Source organism: Schistocerca gregaria, chromosome 5, assembly GCF_023897955.1.
Source record: "Schistocerca gregaria isolate iqSchGreg1 chromosome 5, iqSchGreg1.2, whole genome shotgun sequence".
Lineage (NCBI taxonomy): Eukaryota > Metazoa > Arthropoda > Insecta > Orthoptera > Acrididae > Schistocerca > Schistocerca gregaria.
This window is the reverse complement of record NC_064924.1, coordinates 10,831,086-10,849,127: the sequence shown is the minus strand read 5'-3', so window position 1 is coordinate 10,849,127 and position 18,042 is coordinate 10,831,086. Positions and strand designations below refer to the sequence as shown.

At 42.7% G+C, this 18,042-nt stretch overlaps 1 protein-coding gene across 1 annotated transcript in view; it reads left to right on the top strand.

Annotated features, from left to right (window-relative positions):
• The first annotated feature begins 14,572 nt into the window (after nt 1-14,572).
• Nucleotides 14,573-18,042, top strand: part of LOC126273151 (cytochrome P450 6k1-like) — a 159,497-nt gene continuing 156,027 nt past the window's right edge. The window contains exon 1 of the mRNA XM_049976604.1: nt 14,573-14,637. The gene's annotated coding sequence lies outside the window, so the exon portion shown is untranslated. The remainder of the gene's footprint in view (nt 14,638-18,042) is intronic.

The window sequence follows — 18,042 nt, the reverse complement described above, 5'->3', positions numbered from 1 at the left end:
TTGAGCTGAATACCGAAAAGAGGGTGGTCTCGAGTAATGATTTTGAATAAGATTTTTATAAACTGATGAACAATTCCATTTTCTGGAAAACTATGCAGAACGTAAGAAATGAACGATATATTTTGATTAGAACCGCATGGGAAGGGCATTATGGCTTGAGAAAGTGCGCCACCATCTTCAATGAAAACTTTCGTTGCAGTGTTACACTCGACATGGATAATGCTGATGGGGAGTATGTCCACTGTCTGATCTGACTTGTAAAATTTACTTGGATCCTTCTTCAAAAAACCCAGCAGGCGCCCTATTGAACCTTTCTGGTTAAAGTCAATCGTTGCATTTACAGACCTTATTTCAGATTTAAGTGGATTGATGTCCGCAATTAGTTCGATATCTTTTCCACACTGTTTTAAAGCACTCCGTCTTCAGGCCACAAGTGGCCCACCGTGACCGTCCGACCGCCGTGTCATCCTCACTGAGGATGTGGATAGGAGGAGCATGTGCTCAGCACACCGCTCTTCCGGTCGTGATGATGATTTCCTTTGACCAGAGCTCCTCAGTTTGCATCACGATACTGATTGCACCCCGAAAAATGGCAACAGCGCATGGCGGCCCGGATGGTCACCCATCGAAGTGCCGGCCACCCCCGACAGCGCTTAACTTCGGTCATCTGACGGGAATCGGTGTATCCACTGCGCCAAGGCCGCTGCCTAGAGTGTTTTAAGACTTCGTTTAAATCGTAGATATCATGTGCACCCGGTTCTATTTCCACAATATCTTTTTCACCATTAATATCCAGATGCTGTTTACTGTTAGTCTCAGTGATATTTGGGATGCTGTTGCACATCTCCAGTACAGTGAACGCCATACTCCATTCACCAACGCTCAAATTGGAAGTAATTTGCATGCGATAGAGATGATCGTTCTTTTAATCTCAAAGTGTACGGCATTGCATCTGAACCTCAACTGGTGAACCAACGTTTAAACCTCCTCCTTATATAGAATGCTTGTTCTACTTCTTCGTGAACGTCAATAGAAACATGATGCATAGATGTCCACAGAGGTGTGTATTAAAATCCTGATAGCGTCGATAACTGTAGAGCACACGTCTTATGTGAGTGAAGTATCGTTGTAATTCTTCTGGTGGTTGCAGGTCACCAAATGAGTCGAAATAGTAGACGGTATCTGCATTATTCATAACATATGATACCTAGTGGGTGGCAGTGGCTCCAGCAACATCTAAATTCACAATACCGCATCCATCTGTTTTCTACACAGTCTTCGGTAATGTATCCCTAATAAACACACCACGGAATCTTGGTACCTTGAATTTATTTCTAACAAACTTAAGAAGATCTGTATTTGTGAGTGGTGGATCTGGTAGGACCGCTATATGTTTACTTTCATGTACATAGTCATTACTATTCTTCTTCTTATTATTATCATCATTATTATTCTTGATTGTTATAATTGTTTTTTTTATTGTGATAGTTATCACTGTACTACTGTTATAATCTCTAATTTTTTCTTTAACATCAATATTGCATAATACGTTATATGTCCTTAATGTTCTGTAGAAACTGTAACTCGTTCAATCTGAGTATGCCTGGTTAGGTGTAAGAGAGGGCCTGAAGGCCCTAATCTTGCCAGGTAAAATAAATGCATAAATAAATAAAAACAAATAAATAAATATATGGGCGTCTTTTTATTTATTGATGGACCCTATTCTGTACGGTTTCAAGTATGTCCTTCTCCGATGGCTGCGACTTCCATCATGCGGTTATGTCTTCTCATCTCTTCTAAATGCGCTTGGGAGTTTTGCTCGTTCTTGACCGTTCGAGCGATGTCTGCAGCACCACCAGCGAGGGAGCCTACAACCGAAAGCGCGGAGAGGGCCGGCATAAGAAATGGAATAAAACCGCCGGGTGTCTTGAGTATTGCTAGAACTCTAGTTGCTTTAACCGATCCTCTTCTTCTTTTCCTTCTTCTTCCCACATATTTCTTCTTCAATCCGTTTTTAGCTGCATACACCGCTGTCAGGATACAGCTCTTCAAACAACCCTGCTTCCTGCCCATGTCCTTCTTCTCCTTGTTTAGTGCACAACGTGCAGCATTCATAACTCGCTTGAAATTCATCACTCCTAAACGCAACTTAATTTTTCCACGCATGGTTTTATCGACTGAAAATACTGCGATGACCAATATCCTTTCTTCTCCGTATCGCCTTACCCTTATCAGCTAAAATCCTATCTGCGATGTGACGACTTGATAAATCTTTATTTGCAGCGTTTGCAATGTCGTCTTCCATACACGCTTGCGGATTAACCCCCTTATCACTTCGCGCCAAGCGTTTCTGAAGCTTTGTCCCAGGTCCACAGTAGTTATACCCAGGGATGTGTAATTCCAACTGGCAGTTTGTCTAGAATATCACCACCTTCTCTAATGCGTCTCCTAGCACGTATGTTACGCTACTGTGGTGATTGTGGACTATGCACGCCCGTTATATAGCAAATCTTCGGCATCAATCCAGCTGTTTTGCGTAGTAGGAAAACCAAGCCATTTGAGTAGTGCTTTATTTCCCTCGGTATAGAAGCAGCCTGAAATTTCTTCACCTTTACTATCCTTCAATATATAAGTTCTAGGATTCGTTCGTTGCACCTTTGAAACTGTAAATATCTCAGTTGACCAGTTCGGTAGGTATGATTTCTCAAATGAGATACTCACCAAATCACCTACATTAAATTTCTGTTTGCGTGGATCCAGCATCTTAATGCGATAGTACACAGTATCCATGAGTCCATTATCACGAACATCGATTGGTATCATTTTTATTGTGTTACGTTTGGTTCGATTATACTCAGCAATTATTTCTGGGAGGACATCTGTTCATTTGTGTGAGCCACGAAGGCTAAAACGCATCCACATTCGACCTTTTATTGTTCTATTCAGACCCTCCACGACACTCGCCTTCAGGGGAGTGAATGTCGAGTAGCGATGTATTCTGTATCGCTGCTTCACGGTCTTGAAATACCTACTGTACAATTCCCCATCGCGACCGGTTTGGAGGTTGTCTGGGCATCGATTCGTTCCTGTCTGTAGCAAACGCTCAAAAACATCCGCTACATTTCTACCCGTTTTTTTCTTTTCTTTCTTTTTTTTTTACAGGTAATGCCCAGGTAAATGGAGTATGTATCAATAACAATTAATATATTTTTCAGTCCATAATCTCATGTGAATATTCCCTCATATCTACAAGATCAGCTTGCCACAGGTCATCCAAACCTTTAATCATAACTTGCCTGCGGAGGTATGTTTTGCGTACTGGTTCTCGAACTTCTGTCTCCATACTTATTCGATGGACCTCTCTCTCTAAGCTCTGAGATTATTGAAACTTCCTCATTCGATTGAGCTGTGTTACCTGCAGCAGCTGATGCCATGAGCAGCCGCAGTCGATCTATTAGCTCGTTTGGGTGGTCATAATACATACACGGTGGTCCATTGATCGTCACAGGACAAAATATCTCACGAGATAACCCTCAAACGAAAAAACTACAAAGAACGAAACTTGTTTAGCTTAAAGGGGCAAACCAGGTGGCGCTATGGTTGGCCCGCTAGATGGCGCTGCCATAGGATATCAACTGCGGATATTAACTGCGTTCTTTTTTTAAATACGAACCCCCATTTTTTATTACATATTCGTGTAGTACGTAAAGAAATATGAATGTTTTAGTTGGACCACTTTTTTCGCTTTGTGAGAGATGGCGCTGTAATAGTCATAAACAAATGGCTCACAATTTTAGACGAACAGTTGGTGACAGGTAGGTTTTTAAATTAAAATACAGAACGTAGGTCGTTTGAACATTTTATTTCGGTTGTTCCAATGTGATACATGTACCTTTGTGAACATATCATTTCTGAGAACGCATGCTGTTACAGCGTGATTACCTGTAAATACCACATTAATGCAATAATTGCTCAAAATTATGTGCGCCAACCTCAATGCATTCGGCAATACGTGTAACGACATTCCTCTGAACAGCGAGTAGTTCGCCTTCCGTAATGTCCGCACATGCTTTGGCAATGCGCTGACGCATGTTGTCAGGTGTTGTCGGTGGATCACGATAGCAAATATCCTTCAACTTTCCCTACAGAAAGAAATTCTGAGACGTCGAATCCGGTGAACGTGCGGGCCACGGTATGGTGCTTCGACGACCAATCCACCTGTCATGAAATATGCTGTCCAGTACCGCTTCAACCGCACGAGAGATATGTGCCGGACATCTATTATGTTTCAAGTACATCGCCATTCTGTCATGCAGTGAAACATCTTGTAGTAACATCGGTAGAACACTACGCACGAAATCAGCATACATTGCACCATTTAGATTGCCATCGATAAAATTGGGGCCAATTATCCTTCCTCCCACAATGCTGCACATACATTAACCCGCCAAGGTCGCTGATGTTCCATTTGTCGCAGCCGTTGTGGATTTTCCGTTGCCCAATACAGCATATTATGCCGGTTTACGTTTAACCGCTTTTGGTGAATGACGCTACGTCGCTAAATAGAACGCGTGCAAAAATTCTGTCATCGACTCGTAATTTCTATTGTACCCAGTGGCAGAACTGTACACGGCGTTCAAAGTCGTCGCCATACAATTCCCGGTGCATAGAAATATGTTACGGGTGCAATCGATGTTGATTTAGCATTCTCAACACCGACGTTTTTGAGATTCCCGATCCTCGTGCAATTTGTCTGCTACTGATGTGCGGATTAGCCGCGACAGCAGCTAAAACACCTACTTGGGCATCATCATTTGTTGCAGGTCGTGGTTGACGTTTCACATGTGGCTAAACACTTATGTTCCCTTAAATATCCGGCGAAAGGTCCGGACACTTGGATGATGTCGTCCAGGGTATCAAGCAGCATACATAGCACACGCCTGTTGGGCATTTTGATCACAATAGCTATACATCAACACGATGTCGACCTTTTCCGCAACTGGTAAACGGTCCATTTTAACACGGATTACGTATCACGAAGCAGATACCATCCGCACTGGCGGAATGTTACATGAGACCACGTAGTTATACTTTGTGACTATTACAGCGTCATCTGTCACAAAGAGAAAAAAGTGGTCCAACTAAAACATTTATATTTCTTTACGTACTACACGAATATGGAATAAAAATGGGGGTTCCTATTTAAAAAAAACCACAGTTGATATTCGTTTGACCTATGGCAGCGGCATCTAGCGGGCCAACCATAGCGCCATCTGGTTTCCCCCTTCAAGCTAGACGAGTTTTGTTCTTTGTAATTTTTTCGTTTGATGCTTATTTCGTGAGATATTTGGTCCGCTCACTATCAATGGACTACCCTGTATACTGCGGGATTAGATTGTTCACTGCTTTATGTTTAATACCAATACCATCACCGCTGCCGCTGTTGTTGTTTTCGCCGCCATATTTATTGTTGCCCAGCCGTTTCGTGATCTTGTGTTCACCAGTCATGTGAAGTATTTCACGGTATGTTTCTCTATCGTTAACTGAACAATTTATAGGGTTTTTGGTAGGTTTTAGGAAAATAAGATTCATTAAGCCGGGTGTTCTCTCAGACCGTCTAACACCAATCTGTATTGTGTCATCAGTTACAGTTGTAGGATGCGTACCCAACATGTATGGTCTTCCCCTGATAACGCCGAATCTATGTGACCAGAGGTGTGACGAATAATGAATTCGTAACTGGTAACACCCTCGTTACCGTTTTTTTTTTTGCTCAGAGCTGTCGGAGAGATTCAGTAACCAGCTTAATGGTCTCTTTTAGTGTTTGCTGTCGATCCATACACCCTAACCTCAGCAGCTGTAATTTCTCACTAACTGCTTTCCGCGGATGAATCACTTTCTGCATCTCGGTGTATGGTAATCAGACACCTCCGCAACGTGTTGCTTTATATATCCGGTCTTTTTCTTCTTCTTCTTACTGTGATCTTCACCGCCCTTCCCAACAACAAGGAAGTCTACACCTATTTTCCCTTGAATAGCCTCGACCATTTCAGTTAAGTCGGCTACTTTCTTACCGACTTCATTAACTAACTCATTTAATGAATTCACCAGTCTCAGAAGAGTCTGGTAATACGTCTGTGGTTCCTTGCGCATACCTGCAGCTTTATGCACCATAGCCTGAGTTTTTGCATCCATGTATAGGCAAATGTTCTGTCTGTGTAGACCCATCCTCTTGGGTTGAGAGGTGAACATACGCTCGAATTTGCCCATGGTGTAGCGTAGACAGGTGTACCAACCTCTCTTACCGTGCTGTATATGCAAAAACTGTTCAAAGTTTCGCCTGAACCTACCATCACTCAATTTTCTTGTTTTATCAATGACGAGAAACCCATGCTGTGAATGATTCCAGAAATCGGCACATATCTTTACAAAATCATTGAACGACATGTCATTTCCGACATGTGCCTGGTAAATGTGTTTTAAATTTAGATTGTCTTGTTTGAAGGCTATAATGAGGTTTGCGTTATCCCTAACCAACTGTCTGGCGATTCTGGAATGTGCTTGACTTAGATAAATACATCAGCAACCATATGATGGCCGAAACAGAAGTATTTTCGAATTTGGTCTTGGTTTTCCACAGCAACATAGTCAAATATCAAGACGGTGTTTGGCTTTGAGTTTTCAGGTGGACGAATATCACCGCTTTCACTGAGTGTTGTGTATGTAACTCCATCTACGCCGTTCAAAATCTCCTGCAATAGCTGATACTTGGGTTGGAACAATGTTTCTGAGAATACACAAACATGTTCAAATCGGACTCCATCTACATGTATTAGCAGAGTCTTAGAGAGTTAGCTTCAGTCTTCCCACAATTGGATGGACCTGAAATAATTGCTCGTATATTGTCACGAAGGAGAATTCCGTTCTTCTTGTTCTTCTTCAGGTCTTCTGTTGCATCTTCACAGGACCAGTCACTGACGACAAAGTCCTTGTGATGAGGTTGTTTTACCCACCCTGTCATGATACTAACTACGCCAGGTACAGACAAGTAGTTGACATATATAGAAAAATACATTGGAAAGGATAATAATAGTATGTGTAGCCACTGTAGTTCCATCACTTAAGCTACTGAGCTATATTGACTAAACAGAGAAAACAGCTATATATTTTACCAATTAATAGTAACTTGATCAATCATCATCTCAATGACTTGTATAAAAATGATGAAAAATAATCATTGTAATACATTGGCTATAATGAGAGAGGTATGAAATAAAACACAAACATGGTTTGAGATTATGTATTCATAAATTATTTGTTTAAATATCATACATGGAGTGTAGTATTCCAGGAATATCATTACAATCTGTATGTATCTTCTTCTTCTTCACACCTGTATAGTATTTACCAAATAATGTTTTTTGGCATGCCATAAATTCAGCGTGTATGTCACTCAGGCCACTAGATGACTCACAGTACTCAGGTTTTTCACACACACGTTTTATCTGTTTCTCTTTAGGTTTAGCGTTCACATGTGAACAAAGGTGCTGCTTAAGATCGTCAACATGTACACTACACACACATAGGGAGTTTACAACATCATTGTATGCAGAGTCAAGCTAGGAAACCAATGGTTCAGTCTGTCCAGTGCAAGACGTATGGTAGTGTCCAGATCATATAACTTCATAACTGACGCATGTCTTAGATAAACAGAGTTGTCACCCCATTTCACACATAGTGCACCTTTGTTATAGGAAGTGTTACACCAGTAAGGCGAACGAGTTGGATAATACTCTGTAGTCATATGCTGATTGATGTAGCGCTCTGCACGACATATTTCATCCCAGTCGAACTCTGAAATTGGCACTTTAACACATTTGGATACATTTTCAATCTCCATTCTCGAATGCAGCCCCTAGACATGATGCACTTCTATAGCAATGTTCACACGTTTCAATCCACTGGGAGTAAACTTGTATGTGGAGGTGAAAAGCGTACGTAGGTGCTCTTGGCGCCTTCTTACCCTCACTGTCTGCACTCTGTGGTGGCGCCTTCACAGGTGTGTTGTGCTGGAATGGGTCATATGTTGGTGTCCAGTACTGACCTCTATCTTGTTGTTTAACATCGCATTCGATGTGTCGTGGGCAGATCGCGTGTCCTCATCACACGAATCGGTGAGGGGGATGGACAACAGCAACTCCTTGTCCTGCTCCATCGAGTAGGCTATGTGTGCTACCAGATCGCACGTGGCCACTGCTGGTTCAGATGCGCTGGAGGCTTTTGCTGCAGGTCTCGGCAAGATGGCAGCCCAGGTTGCTACAGGTCCGGACGTGGCAGCAGAGCTTGGCTCGACCCTGTTGAACAAAGATGAGGAAGCATTCGACTTGGACCAAGATGCGAAAACATTGAATAATAATAGTAACAATAAAAGTGCTTAGAACAGAGAAAGATATGATATGGGATACTTACTTTTCCGTTAAATTCTGTTCTGCATGACTGTGCTGGAGTGCAACTGCTATTGGTGCTTCATTGTTCTTCTTCTGCTGCTGTTGCCGACTGGACAAGACTGGGGTCCCAGAGCCTTGCTTATATCTCCTACAATGATGTCGCCAGATACTACCAAATACTAAAATACTGCAATCTAACATGTGACTGGTTTAAGGGTTCCTATTGGTTCTTGCCATTTCCCCCACCCCAGAACGCCATCTTGGATTGCAACATGGAACGGATGACAGCGCTCTCTGGTGGTTGTAGTGTATACTAGATCCGTTGGGCCTCGCGGTGAACACACTGTCTCCCGATATCTTGGATAACAGTACTTGCGTCATCAGCTGACATCATGTCTGTCATCATGAACGTTAGTGCCCTCTGCTGGTGGTAGTCTGTATTAGCTCAGTTGGAGTCCGGACCTCATGGTGAACACGCTGGATGGCTGTACTGCATGAAATTGCTTAAATAAAGACTGGTGCATGCAAATTGGTAAGGACTTATGCCCAGCACTAGTCGAGTCCTTTTACCACAAACCCCCAGGAGGAGGTGGCGGTTGGGTGACTTAGGTTAGTGGAGGTAGTTCTTTCTTTCGTTCCATTTCCTTAGCTTAGTAGAGACACACGGATTGACCTTTCTTTACCACCAAAGTTCAAACTTGGCGCCAGTTCCTAGTAAGAGGTGACGGTCGGATGACTTAGGTTAGTGGAGATAGCCCAAGTGACCTATCTTCCTGAGAGTTAGTTTAGTAGAGATAACCATGGTATGATTCATTATCCTGCTGGAATTTGAACTTTCTGCCATTGATTTTCACAGTGCAAATACTGATCTATAAAATTACGGGCGTGCAGCCGCATAAATTTGACTTCTTCTTCTAATATTTAGGTTGAATGCCGTCTAGCCATCTTCGGAGTGAGCCGAGGTGACTCACTCTGAAGAGGGCTGGACGATATTCAACCGAAATATTAGAAGAAGTCAAATTTATGCGGCTGCACGCCCGAAATTTTATGGTTCCCGCCATTTTTCTGGGGGAGGGGGTTAGATTAGTGGAGGTATCCCAATTGACCTATCTTCCCAGCAAAATCCGCCATCTTGGATGATGTCACAGCCACCATCTTGGATGATGTCATCGCCACTATCTTGGATACATCTGGAAACAATGCAGAGTGTGCCAGAATTCCCCCTTGCCCCAATACTAAAAGGCAGTGAATATCGATGTGGACAAACAAGAAATGAATGCATCGAGCAGGTTGCAGCCAACCTTTTGAGAACGTGGAATATCCTTCTTTACGAAGCGATCATGTGCAGGATGACTATAGCTAAGTGTGCCAGAGGTCCTGGTTGGTTCATAACGCAGAACAATGTAGGGTTGTACTGTGGTTCTGAAACTGCATTAAACATGTCTCTTCACTACCTACTTTAGGGAGTCAGTGAAGACTGGAGCACGACAAAGACGGTAATCACACTAAGCAGCAACTATATCGCGAGTTTGCTTTCTTACACGAGGTTGTTTTTATTCTTGTTAATGAGCGAATTGTCGTGTAGGGTCAACGGTCACTTATTTCTTATTGTATCAGGACTTGAAATATTGAAAATATTGATGCTGGAATTGGGTTCGAACTCAGATCTCTCTTTTCTCTGGGTTTGACGCCTTTGCGACGATGTATTTCCATCGTTTCACTGTTTCCCCAAGATCCCCAACTCCTCGAGATCTCCACAAGGAGGTAGTGTTTCGGTTCGAATCCTGATCTGACACAAAAGTTTCCATTGTGTCATTTCAACCTGTAGCATGCTCACACCAAATTACAAGTGACAAATGGTTATGATTTTTAACACCTCTCAGAGTGTTTTCAACAACAACGTTGGCATCGTTTCGACTCTCAATCAGACACAGAACTTTTCGTCGTATCATTTCTGGTTGAAACATATCACTATTAGTCACAGTTGAAACGAATTCGAGAGTCAAAGTCTCTTCGTGCGTGGTAAGCGACGATTCCCAAGGTTCGACGATTCGAGGGTTCGATTCCCACTCAGAACAGAACTGTAAGTCATGTTTTTTTTTTTTTTTTTCAGACATGTGCACACCACACTACTGGTGAAATAAAGCGATTTTTAACGTCTACTCGTGACTAGAAGTCAACGGACGGCGATAGGTACTGGGTTGAAATCCTGATAGGTTAAAAAAATTTCATGTTATCATTCCAGTTTCAGCCTGTTCGCTATTGGTGAAAAATTACGGTTTCTAACATTTAACTGTGTTTAGTTAACAGTCCAGTTAGATGTTAGGTTCGCATCCGCATCCATCAAAAAACTTTATGCCGTGTCATTTGAAATTTAAACATGAGCACACTTTGTTACTTGCAACTGAAACTATATTTAAGAGTTTCGTAGTTAGTTAACAGAAAAAAAACAGTTACTGGCGACGTACAGCAACAGGCAACAACTGCAACAGGAGTCCGACACAGAAGCGGCGGGAAGCGCACCAATCACAACCATCACGCCCACACTGGGTACGAAGGTGAATGTTTAAGAATGCCGCGTGCACGGTGCAGTCACTTCAAAAATTCTGGTAAAATAGTTTTAAGTTGAAACTTGGTTTTCTGAATGTGATTCACTGTAATAAATTTGAGTTTTCAAGCATAATGATTGTGTCACATCCACTAATATGTTTTCCGAAATTTGCATTAACGTGATATTAATTTTTATCTGCAATGGTATCCGTAGGGAGTAGTTATGTGTTGTGGCCTTTTGAAGTAACCATTTTGTATAGTCAAACGATTGTACCGAAAAGAGAGCAGAGGACCTGCAAGACAGTAACGTTATGTGTGTTGCATACAAATCAGGCGAAACGCAGTGCAGGACGTTGGGATACTTTCGAGGACGATAGTACGTTACTCTACTTGAACACACGAATCTGCGTTTTTCTTTTTTTCGGAGGATAATTTTGTGGCTTCAGTTTCTTTCCAAAACGTGCAAGTTATGATTTCTATTTGCGAGATCGCTAGCTCGCTCCACGTCTGCTGGAACGCGATCCTTGGCGTGCAGGGAGCGTGGCAGGTTTGCTGTGAGTGTTGTGGAGGCCTTCTTCCGGGGCACAGTCTGCCAGTAAAGCAGGTGGACACCACAGGTCTGACCCGCGGGGCATCGGGCGGCTGTCTGTTCTGCCGCCCGCGTGGCTGCCGAGCTGGTCTGGCTGAGCGACGGAAACTGGAGTGGACACATTACTACTTTGGCCGTCCAGGTCTTGAGGCGAGAGATGGGTCATCGTCATCCATACACCTTCTGGCGGCTCCAAATTTTTCACTGTTGGCTGTCCCGCAGCGGTTTTCTATGCTCGGTGAGCTATTTTTAGTTAGTTGCTTCGTGCCGAGACCACGCGGCATTCGTAAACACTGACCTTTTGTACCCGCTTTGAGTGTGGTGATTGTGACTGGTTCGCTTCCAGCCACTTCTGTATCGGACTCCTGTAGCAGTTGTAGCCTGTTGCTGTATCTGGCCAGGCGTCGCTAGTATCGAAACGTAATCGCTAACGTTTGGTAATTGTCATACAGTCATAATTTCATTGTGTGCTTTAAATTATTGGGGTTTTGTAATTTTCTTGTATGTTCATTATCATGAAATGTGACGTACAGGGCATTTTTCTGGCCTAATAACTTTTGTGCTAAATCAAGTTGTTTTCTTTGGTTATTTCAAGCCCGCAAGTTTATACGCCTCACCGGGACAGGTCTTATTGCTCGTGTTTTTGTAAGTCACACTTCCAACCAAATTTCTGTTTACGTAGGTGAGGTTCACCAGCAAACCGTTCGAGTGTTCCTCCCACCTGTGTTTTCCGACTCACGCGACAGTGCTCACATTTCCAATTTCCCCCTCGTGGCGCGATTCAAAGCTGAAGCTCAGTTGTCCGCTGAACTTCTTTACTATCAAGTGTAAGTGGGTATGGTTGCCTTGGCCAGTTAGCTTGTTATCTTCTAGCGATTTTTCACGAATATTTCTCTACGGTATTAGCATGTAATCTGATACGGGTTACCCGTTCTACTTAAAAACTGCTTCTCTGTTCATCAGGCTATCACTGTACGTTAGTGCCTTGGGGCTTGTACCCACCGATTGCTTAGGGGAGGAGGGGTGTGGTGAGCAGTGTAACCGGAGTGCCCCAAGTAATTTCAGGAGCGTTCATCGGGACCACATTGCCCAAAGTGTGGTGGTTTCATATCTAGCAGCTCTAACGTTCTTTGTTTCCTTTCAATGAACTCTTCCTTACGTAAACCTCAATAATATGTTTTATTTTCACAGAACACGTTCTAAAAATGTTTGTGGTTTACCTATTTTAATATTGTTTTCTCCAAAGCTTCGAAGAGATTGTGGTGTAACTTTAATTGGTGAAACATTACGTTGCTTCTTTTATTAAAATTTGCTGTAAATATTTCAACAATAGTAGGCAGTGGCAAACAAGATTTATATATTTTTGGAAAGAGAATAACATTGTAAATGTAAAATTTGGTGCTAACTTTTTCGTTCGATTAGCAGTGACTGTTCTTAAGTAATTTTATTTCATTTAACAGTTTAGTCTCGATATGCCAAGGTCCTGTTGGGTTAAGTAAGATTGTTATTTTGCTGACACGTGTCAGGAAAAATATTCATACGAATGATGTTCAGCCCTTATTTGGCCATAGCAGTTTTTATAAAAACGTAAGCTTTTTGTAAAAGTGGTCTTTCATTCTCACTTAAGCCTGAATTTTTTTTTTTTTTTTTTTTTTTTTTTTTTTTGCTACAGTGGCTGCGGTTCTTTGCTGCTGAGTCTGCCGTACACGCTCCACTAGATTTGACAGCCGCACAACGTTTTATCATCGTATGTCGTAGTGTTCGTCATTTGGTAAAATTGCATACATGGCCGTTTAAATTGGAATAGTATTTCCGATTCGTTTTGCTGTTTACGTGCATACGACATACAGTTGGCTTGTAGACAATGTTCTATTCTCGTGTTTTATAATTTTCTAATGTTTTGTGTTTTATGATTTTTGATTCTAGCCAAAATTTCATGTGTGGCTATTGAAATGAGAGGATTTGGTGATTCATTCTCGTGAGAGTGTGTTAAACGTGCGGACAGAAGGAATTACAGAACAATACAACTTTTTCCAATGCACGGCGTTGTGGTACAGTAACCAGTGGTAACAATATGAAAGACCAGACAGTCTCGGTTGCAAAACTGCATTTTTATTTCATTTATCTTCCAGTTACAGCGAGCCGGAGTGGCCGAGCGGTTCTAGGCTCTACAGTCTGGAACCGCGCGACCGCTACGGTCGCAGGTTCGAATCCTGCCTCGGGCATGGATGTGTGTGACGTCCTTAGGTTAGTTAGGTTTAAGTAGTTCTAAGTTCTAGGGGACTGATGACCTCAGAAGGTAAGTCCCATTTGAACCTGCAATCACAAGTTTCTCTTTATACAAGGGATCTACAAATTTACTGGCAAAATATGCTGTTAAGCACGCAGGATACTGCGCATACAAATGTCCCAGCAGCAAACCATCGTGCTCTGAACTTGAAAAAAAAAAAGAACCATTGTGTGGTGCCTGACATAGAAGTTGTTAAATACACGGGAAGCCACTCGAAAGAATTTTTAAAAGGTCCTCGCGCGGCGAGACAAGCGGCGCTGTCCACAACCGACTACCTGCTGGGGCTTTCACATGGTTTGGACGGGATTTCCCTCGTATTTGACGATTTGTACGTCGTACACCGCACAAAGTTATTCTCAATTGTGACCACGGTGGTTTCCTACTGAACATATGTGTGGGCAGCAACCTGTTAGTTTCAACACCGTATTTTTCCAGCCAGTCTGATGCCTCGTATAAGGCGACACTTGTCAATGGAGGATAAATGAGATAAACATTTCAGTTTTGCAACCGGGGGGACTGTTTGTTGTTTCTTAACAAACAGTCCCTCCGGTTGCAAAACTGTAATTGCTGTCAGGGACGTCCCTGGTAGAGCAGGAGTGCGACCAGCCAGCGGCGCCGACTCCCGCCGCCGCCTCCACCGCCCGCTGCCGCCGCGTCGCCGGGGCGCCGGTACTTAAGCTCCAGGCGGGCGGCGCTGCTGGGAGTCGGTGAGCGTCGTCCGGCGTCTGTTGTGTCCGCGAGTCCTGCCGGAGAAGGAGAAGGTCTGTACGGTGCTGTGCCGTGCTGGGCGCGCCGGCCGCCGCTGCGCGCCTGCGCTCTGCTGCCGTGCATCTCGGGGCAGAGCTGTCGTAAGAAGAGCCGCGACTACTCTGGCAACAGCTCTTTGTAGGTGCTAAGTCTTTCGGTCGTTTCGATGCTGCCGCCGTCTTTCGCTATCCTCTTTCTCATTTCTACGTATCTATTTACACCCGAAACCTGTTTTGTAAATCTTCTTCGACAGTCTTGTAACGGCCTCGTCGCTACTGCCGTGGGGGCCGAGATGCCACTGTCGTTATGGTAGGCCGAGATTGTGAGTTCTTCAAACGACTTCTGGTGCGATACACCGCTAAGACGATTTCTCCCTGCCACTATTACACAGCTATGCCCCGGAGTCAGGCAACAGGATAGGAGAACGAAGGCTCTACAACACTCCAATAAGTTAGTAACAAAGTCACAGAAATGAGTTAAAAGTTTTCCTTATCTTTGTGAATAGTTGAAAAACGAAGTCTGCAACACTGCATGTACCGCGTGATCAAACAGTCAGTATAAACTTGAAAACTGAATAAATCACGGAAAAATGTAGATAGAGAGGTACAAATTGACACACGTGCTTGGAATGACATGGGGTTTTATTAGAATCAAAAAAATACAAACGTTCCAAACTTGTCCGACAGACGGCGCTTCATCTCATCAGAATAGCAATAATTAGCATAACAAAGCCAAGACGATGTTCTTTACAGGAAATGCTCAATATGTCCATCATCATTCCTCAACAATAGCTGTAGACGAGGAATAATGTTGTGAACAGCACTGTAAAGGATGCCAGGAGTTATGGTGAGGCATTGGCGTCGGATGTTGTCTTTCAACATCCCTAGAGATGTCGATCGATCACGATTCACTTGCGACTTCAGGTGACCCCAAAGCACGGACTGAAGTCTGGGGACCTGGGAGGCCAGGCATGACGAAAGTGGCGGCTGAGCACAGGATCAACAACAAACGACGCATACAAGAGATCTTTCATGCGTCTAGCAATACTTTTTTTCTTTGTTCTAATAAAACCCCATGTCATTCCAAGCACGTGTGTCAATTTTTACCTCTCTGTCCACATTATTCCGTGGTTTATTAAGTTTTCAAATTTATACTGACTTTTTGATCACCCGGTAATATAACACAAAAAAGAGCACTCGGTGGCTAAGTGCAAATAATCGTAGGTTAACTTCACGGTACATAGCAAATGCAATTTACAACTGTCCGTTCACTTCTAAGGGTTCACTAAACGACGTTCCCAGTCTCTAAGTCATCCCTAGACTATGATCTGTAATCAAGTGTGGAGAGAACTCTCTTCTGTCTTCCGAGGACGCTTCTGTCCGTTGTCATCCGGTCATTGGCGGAGCGTATTCCGTCGGCAACTGGCCGAGGCCAAGTCAGTATCTTCATCGTCAGCGCCGCCCGTGGTGCTGGTGGAACTCGCGCGACTGTCCAGTCTCTACGGCACTGCCACGAGCTCTCATCTTTGCGCCTGCCGTGCTTTTGTCCTGGCTACGTCTTGTTCGGACGACACAGCGTTCTGTATACTGTTTAGCGCATTCTACCACTCGGGCTGCCTGTCTCGACACGCTGCGTATGCTCTCAGAAACAAGTGGACTGCAGCTACATGCCGCCGCAGACATACGTCTGACTTGTCCCGTGCTGTAATAAGTGTTTCCCACGAACATCTATAATCACCTATTCTTCATAACACTGTAAGTTCCCCATTACGTATTTCTGTACGACATTTAGACCAAATTTCCCTCCTACTCTATAAAAGGCTACGTATTACCAACACTATGTACCAACAAGTTGTTATCCAACTTAAACTCGCATGCTATCCTTTGACTAAACAGAACCTCATTTGAATTCCGCTGTAACCGCTCTCAATACAACTTGTCTCTATATCAAATGTGCAACAGAAGTAAAACCATTATCTTGTCGTAATCAAAATTTTCACTTTCCTCGCGCCTTGACAACATTTCAGCAGATTTCTCGAAAGCACAACAGCAAACAGTAAGCAAGCAGCGGCTAAGCTAGATTTCTATTTTCAAATAAAATTTCCAAACAAAATTCGATCTGCTGCATACCACAGAGTACAAAGTGGCAGTGTATTACGATAACCCTCCTTTAAACAGCGAGATGGGAACAGTAACTATGAGTATGAAATAATATTCCGAGACAACGATTTTAGAATGAAGTATGTATTCAAAAAGACAGAGTAGATCTTCGCGAGATTTTCGCATATAACACTGGTCTGAACAAAACGAACCTAACAAAGTGAACAATGATTTAAAAAAGGTACAATGTCAACACATAATATCAAAAAAATAGATTAATCACTTGATATGTTAATGCATGACGCAGGAAAGTGGGATGGTTTATCTCTCAGTTCTGAGCAAGTGAACGAAGTTAAGTATCTGACAATAATCATTCCTTGTAACTAGCTGCGCTGTGCTGCAGTCTTACCTAAATCTCCTTCTTTGTTTTTTAAACAATAACGTTATTCAAAATTTATATTGCGTTTTGCCTTTCCATATATACATCATATCCATCCTTGCTGTTCTCTACAAAAAAAATTCTTTATTAACTATTTCCTTCATCTAACAGATAAAATCACAAGTCAACGTCGCACTGATGAATACGTCCACCACCTACCACAATATAACCAAAAATATATCAGACTATGCAAGGGCAAGGGCAAGGACTGTGCCACAACAAAACCAAAAATTGTTTAATGCAACTTGATCTCTCTCTCTCTCTCTCTCTCTCTCTCTCTCTCTCTCTCTCTCTCTCTCTCTCTCTCTCTCTCTCTCTCTCTGAGGTGAACTCCGATAACTTACAAAAATCAAAATGCGGGTCCACCTTACATATCCTCCAACTTCTCCGAGAAGAATTTAGTATGAAAGTCATTTCGGATAGGAATGAGTCCATGACAAAATTCTAAACGTTATGGATAGGACCATGCAAAACATGTTACAAAAACAGAGAGACAAATAGCTGCACAAAAAGAAAGAACTATGAGTAAAAATTATTTACAAAAATCAAGAACATGGAAGTGAAGTAATTAATAGAATTCACCACAAATACGCTATCGTTTTGTATGTTGTCTATGAAAACGTTCTGTACAGGGCTATTTTGAAAGTTTATATATCACATTTTGTATTGTAGTAAGTAGTATTGGTGATCTACTCTGTTTTCGTAGCACACAGGAAGTAGGTTAGAGAATGTCTATATCACACAAGACCCACATTTCTGAATGATAGTACATACGGCAGCAGTAATCTGCACAATGAGAGTAGATAGAAGAGTGTTCTTGTCTCAAACGACCAAATTTTCTCGATCTAATTGCAATTTGTCACTGTTGTGGGAAATTACGT